This window comes from Salvelinus sp. IW2-2015, unplaced genomic scaffold (assembly GCF_002910315.2).
Source record: "Salvelinus sp. IW2-2015 unplaced genomic scaffold, ASM291031v2 Un_scaffold6023, whole genome shotgun sequence".
Classification (NCBI taxonomy): domain Eukaryota; kingdom Metazoa; phylum Chordata; class Actinopteri; order Salmoniformes; family Salmonidae; genus Salvelinus; species Salvelinus sp. IW2-2015.
This window is the reverse complement of record NW_019947288.1, coordinates 15422-21160: the sequence shown is the minus strand read 5'-3', so window position 1 is coordinate 21160 and position 5739 is coordinate 15422. Positions and strand designations below refer to the sequence as shown.

General features: G+C 42.9%; 1 pseudogene; it reads left to right on the top strand.

Moving 5' to 3' along the window:
- Positions 1-1720, top strand: part of LOC112078654 (polyadenylate-binding protein 1-like 2) — a 3875-nt pseudogene extending 2155 nt beyond the window's left edge.
- Positions 1721-5739: the final 4019 nt, after the last annotated feature.

Sequence of the window (5739 nt, the reverse complement as noted above, 5' to 3'; positions counted from 1 at the left end):
AATGTAAACAGCGAGAGGCTGAATTTGGATCCAGGGCCAAGGAGTTCACCTATGTGTACATCAAGAACTTTGCCATCAACATGGACGATGACAAACTGCGAGACATGGTTGACATGGTGAGTGTTTGGCAGATGTGTCTTGTGTAGCCTACTGTTGTATATTCTCTTGTTGTTTCGTGACCTTTTTATTGAGTTGAGGACGATTCTGTCCTTTTCAGCTCCAGGGAGTGTCATGGTTGATCACAGCATGAAATCCAGAGGATTCGGCTTCCTCYGTTTCAAAAGGAAGGAGGATGCACAGAAGGTGAGAGATGTCATCCATTATTGTCACTGTCTAGATGTGTTACAGAGCTCAGTGTCTGGGAGACCAGTGTGTCATTGGAGTGTATCTGATTTCGTCAGGCTGTGGATCAGATAAATGAGAAGGAGGTGAACAGGAGGTGGATCTTTGTGGGCCACGGCCAGAAGAAATGCGCAACAAGCTCTCACAATCTCATGTCAGAATTAGACGTTTATCCATGTTTCRCAAACGTCAGATTTCGAAGTTGTTCCAAACTTAAAATTTAGAAGTGTTTAAGGTTAAGTTTAGGCATTAACTCTGYATTTTTAAGGATAGTCATTAACTGTGAATGGTTAAGGTAAGTGTTAAGGTTTGAGAWAGGCTTAAAACAAAAATCWAAAAAGTGGCCAGTTTCTASGTCATCTCCCGACATCCTCAGACATGGATGGACATCTAATCCTTGTATCACCGGTGCCCTGGCTGGAAATTCAAGTGCCAGACGATGCTAAAATGCAGGATTGAGCTGAGGAAGAAGGCCGCATTAACGGATTCAATCTGTACATGAATAGTATGGATGATAGCTGGAATGATCATCATCTCCAGAAAGAGCTTTTCCGCTTCGGAACAATCACAAGCACCAAGGTGATGGAGCACGGTTGAAGCAAAGGCTTTGTCYGAGATGAACAGTCGCATAGTGACCAACAAGCCGCTATCTGTGGCTCCAGGCCCAGTGCAAGACCCTACAGCAGGCGTATCTGAAGAACCGCTACCTGCAGAGGATGGCTAGCGTCATGGCCGTCCCAAACCCAACCATCATCAACCCCAACCAGCCTGCACCCGCCATTATGCATCCATGCACCATGAGTGCCTCATCCTCCCATCAGATGAGGGAGTATATCTGATGATGCAGCATATATGTAAATGATGGAGTCATTGTTGATACTACTCCCATAGCATTTACCTTGAATGTCTTTAGTTGGAAGAATACTGGCTATTGTCATCATCACATCTCTGATCATAATTATATTCCCCCCAGCTTCCCAGGCAGCCATAGTGAGCATGCCTCAGAAAACCTCTCAGCAGGAAATGAATGCCCTGCTTCAGGTCCACATGCAAAAGCCTGCTGTCCATGTCCAGGAGCCTCTGACTGCTTCCATGCTGTCAACCTTATCCCTTGAGAACCCAAAATAAAGTCTGTGTGAGTCTGGTATCCATCTCTCTTTTCAATTCACTTCCTCATTCAAGAACTTGTGACCATCCATTCCACGGTCCTTTCTGATGGTTTATTTTATTCTCCATCCCTCCAAGTCAGACACTTTACCTCTTGATCCACCCCCCCAATCTGGCTCCAGAAATCACAGACATGCTCGTGGAGCTGGAGAACTCTGAGCTGCTCCACATGCTGGAGTCCCCACAGACCCTGCACGCCAACCTAGACTGAGGCACAGACACGGTCTCAATGGGGATAGTCAGCTCAGCCTCGATCTATGTTGAGCAAAACAAAACATTGTGGTGTTTGCTTTAGCAATCTTACTGGAATAAACACCTCCTCAATTCCTGTCATTATTGAAAGAGATTGTGATATCTCACATCTCAAAATAGGGTTACTTAATGTTAGATCCCTCACTTCCAAGGCAGTCATAGTCAATGAACTAATCACTGATCATAATCTTGATGTGATTAGCTTGACATGGCTCAAGCCTGATGAATTAACTGTGTTATATGAGGCCTCTCCTGGTTACACTAGTGACCATATCCCCAGGCATCCCGCAAAGGCGGTGGTGAGGCTAACATTTATGACAGCAAATTTCAATTTGCAAAAAATGAAATTACTTTTTATTTTGAGCTTCTAGTCATGAAATCTATGCAGTCTACTCAATCACTTTGAAGCTACCATTCCTCACTGAGTTCCCAGAATTTCTATCCGACCTTGTAGTCATGGCAGATAATATTCACATTTAATTCACAATATTCACATAATATTGACATTACATATTCACATGGAAAAGTCCACAGACCCACTACAAAAGACTTTCGGAGCCATAATCGACTCGGTGGGTTTTGTCCAACATTTCTCCAGATCTTCTCATTGCCACAGTCATACCCTGGATCAGTTTAGTACCGTGGAATAATTATTGTGATCTTAAATGTTTTTCCTCATAATCCTGGACTATCGGACCACATTTTATTACATTTGCAATAACAACAAATAATCAGCTCAGACCCCAAACAAGAGCATCAAAAGCCGTGCTATAAATTCTCGACAACCCAAAGATTCCTAGATGCCTTCCAGACTCCCTCCACCTCACCAAGGACATCGGAGTACAACAATCGGTTCACCACCTAACTGAGGATTTGAATTGAACCTTGCGTAATACCCTAGATGCAGTCGCACCCCTAAAACCAAAAAACATTGTTACAAGACATTTGCTCCCTGGTATAGAGAAAATACCTGAGCCCTAAGCAAGCTTCCAGAAAACTGGAACAGAAATGGCGCTCAACCAAAATGGAAGTCTTCCGACTATCTTGGAAAGACAGTAACATGCAATATGGAAGAGCCCTCACTGCTGCTTGATCAACCTATTTTTATGACCTAATTGAGGAGAATAAGAACAATCTAAAATGTATTTTTGAAACTGTCGCAAAGCTAACTAAAAAGCAGCATTCAACAAGAGAGGATAGCTTTCACTTCAGCAGTGATAAATTCATGAACTTCTTCAATGAAAAGATCAGATCATTAGAAAGAAATTACGGACTCCACTTGAATCTGCGTATTTCTCCAAATCTCAGTTGTCCTGAGTCTGCACAGAACTGCCAGGACCTAGGATCAATGGATTTTTTTATCCTGTATCTCTTTGCACATTCATGAACATAGTCATGGCCTCTAAACCGCCAAGCTGCATACTGGACCCTATTCCTACTAAACTACTAAAGAGCTACTTACTGTGCTTGGCCCTTCTATGTTGAACATAATAAATGGCCCTATCCACGATTTGTACCAAACTCACTAAAAGTGGAAGCAATAAAGCCTCTCCTGAAGAGGCCAAACCTTGACCCGGAAAATCAAAAAAAGCCTATATCGAATCTCCCATTCCTCAAACAACTAAAAATGAAAAAGCTATTGCGCAGCAACTCACTGCCTTCCTGAAGACAAATAATGTATACGAAATGCTTCAGTCTGGTTTTACACACATCATAGCACTGAGACTGAACTGTGAAGGTGGTAAATGACCTTTTAATGGCGTCAGACCAGGCTCTGCATCTGTCCTCGTGCTCCTAGACCTTAGTGCTGTTTTGACACCATCATCACCACATTCTTTGTAGAGATTAGAAACTCTAATTGGTCTACATGGACCTGTTCTTGCTGGTTTAGATCTTATCTGTCAGAAAGATATCAGTTGTCTCTGTGGATGGTTTGTCCTCTGACAAATCAATTTTAAGTTTCAGCGTTCCGCAAGGTTCCTTTTAGCACCACTATTGTTTTCACATATATATTTTACCTCTTGGTGATGTCATTCGGAAACACAATGTCAACTTTCACTGCTATGCGGATGACACACAGCTGTAGATTCGATGAAACATGGTGAAGCCCCAAAATGCCGACTCTGGAAGTCTGTGTTCAGACATAAGGAAGTGGATGGCGGCAAATGTTTTACTTTAAATTTGGACCAAAACAGAGATGCTAGTTCTAGGTCCCAAGAAACAAAAGATCTGCTGTTGGATCTGGCAATTCATCTTGATGGTTGTACAGTCACTTCAAATAAAACTGTGAAGGATCTTGGCTTTAATTTGGACCCTGATCTCTCTTTTGATGAAACATATCAAGAATATCTTCGTAACATTGCCAAAATCATAAACTTTTTGTACCAAAATTATACAGAAAAGCTAATCCATGCTTTTCACTTCTAGATTAGACTACTGCAATGTTCTACTCTCCGGCTACCCGGATTAAGCACTAGATACACTTCAGTTAGTGCTAACACGGCTGCTAGAATCCTGACAGAACAATTTATAATTTTACTCCAGTGCTAGCCTCTCTACATGGCTTCCTGTAAGAAATGATTTCAAGGTTTTACTGTAAACTACAAAGCATTACATGGGCTTGCTGCTACCTATCTCTCCGATTTGGTCCTGCCGTACATACCTACACGTACGGTCACAAGACGCAGGGCCTCCTTATTGTCCCTAGAATTTCTTCGCAAACAGCTGAGGCAGGGCTTTCTCCTATAGAGCTCCATTTTTAGGAATGGTCTGCTTATCCATGTGAGAGATGCAGACTCGGTCTCTACCTTTAAGTCTTTACTGAAGACTCATCTCTTCAGTAGGTCCTATGATTGAGTGTAGTCTGGCCCAGGGGTGCGAAGGTGAACGGAAAGGCACTGGAGCGACGAACTGCCCTTGCTGTCTCTGCCTGGCTGGCTCCCCTCTCTCCACGGGGATTCTCTGCCTCTAACCCTATTACGGGGGCTGAGTCACTGGCTTACTAGTGCTCTTCCATGCCGTCCCTATTAGTGGTGCGTCACTTGAGTGGGTTGAGTCATTTACGTGATCTTCCTGTCTGTTGATATCTAGTGGTGTGGGGGCTGTGCTTTGGCAAAGTGGGTGGGGTTGTATCCTGCTGGGCCCTGTCCGGGGGTATCGTCAGATGGGGCCACAGTGTCCCCTGACCCACCCCTGTCTCAGTCTCCAGTATATGCCCTGCAATAGTCTATGTGCTGGGGGGCTAGGATCAGTGTGTTATATCTGGTGTAATTCTGCTGTCTTATCTGGTGTCCTGTGTGAATTTAAGTATGCTCCCTCTAATTCAATTCAATCCAAGGGCCATGTTGGTATGGGAAACGTATGTTAACATTGCCAAAGCAAGTGAAGTAGATAATATACAGAAGTGAAATAAACAATAAAAATGTACAGTAACATTACACTTACAGAATTTCCAAAAGAATAAAACATTTAAAATGTCATATTATGCATATATACAGTGTTGTAACGATGTGCAAATAGTTAAAGTACAAAAGGTAAAATAAATAAACATAAATATGGGTTGTATTTACAATGGTGTTTGTCCTTCACTGGTTGACCTTTTCTAGTGGCAACAGGTCACAAATATTGCTGCTGTGATGCACACTGTGGTATTTCACCCAGTAGATATGGGAGTTTATCAAAATTGGGTTTGATTTCAACATTTTTGTGGATCTGTATAATCTGAAGGAAATATGTGTCTATATTATGGTCATACATTTGGCAGGAGGTTAGGAAGTGCAGCTCAGTTTCCACCTCATTTTGTGGGCAGTGTGCACATAGCCTGTCTTCTCTCGAGAGCCAGGTCTGCCTACGGCAGCCTTTCTCAATAGCAAGGCTATGCTCACTGAGTCTCTAAATAGTCAAAGCTTTCCTTAAGTTTGGGTCAGTCACAGTGGTCAGGTTTTCTGCCACTGCGTACTCTCTGTTTAGGGCCAAATA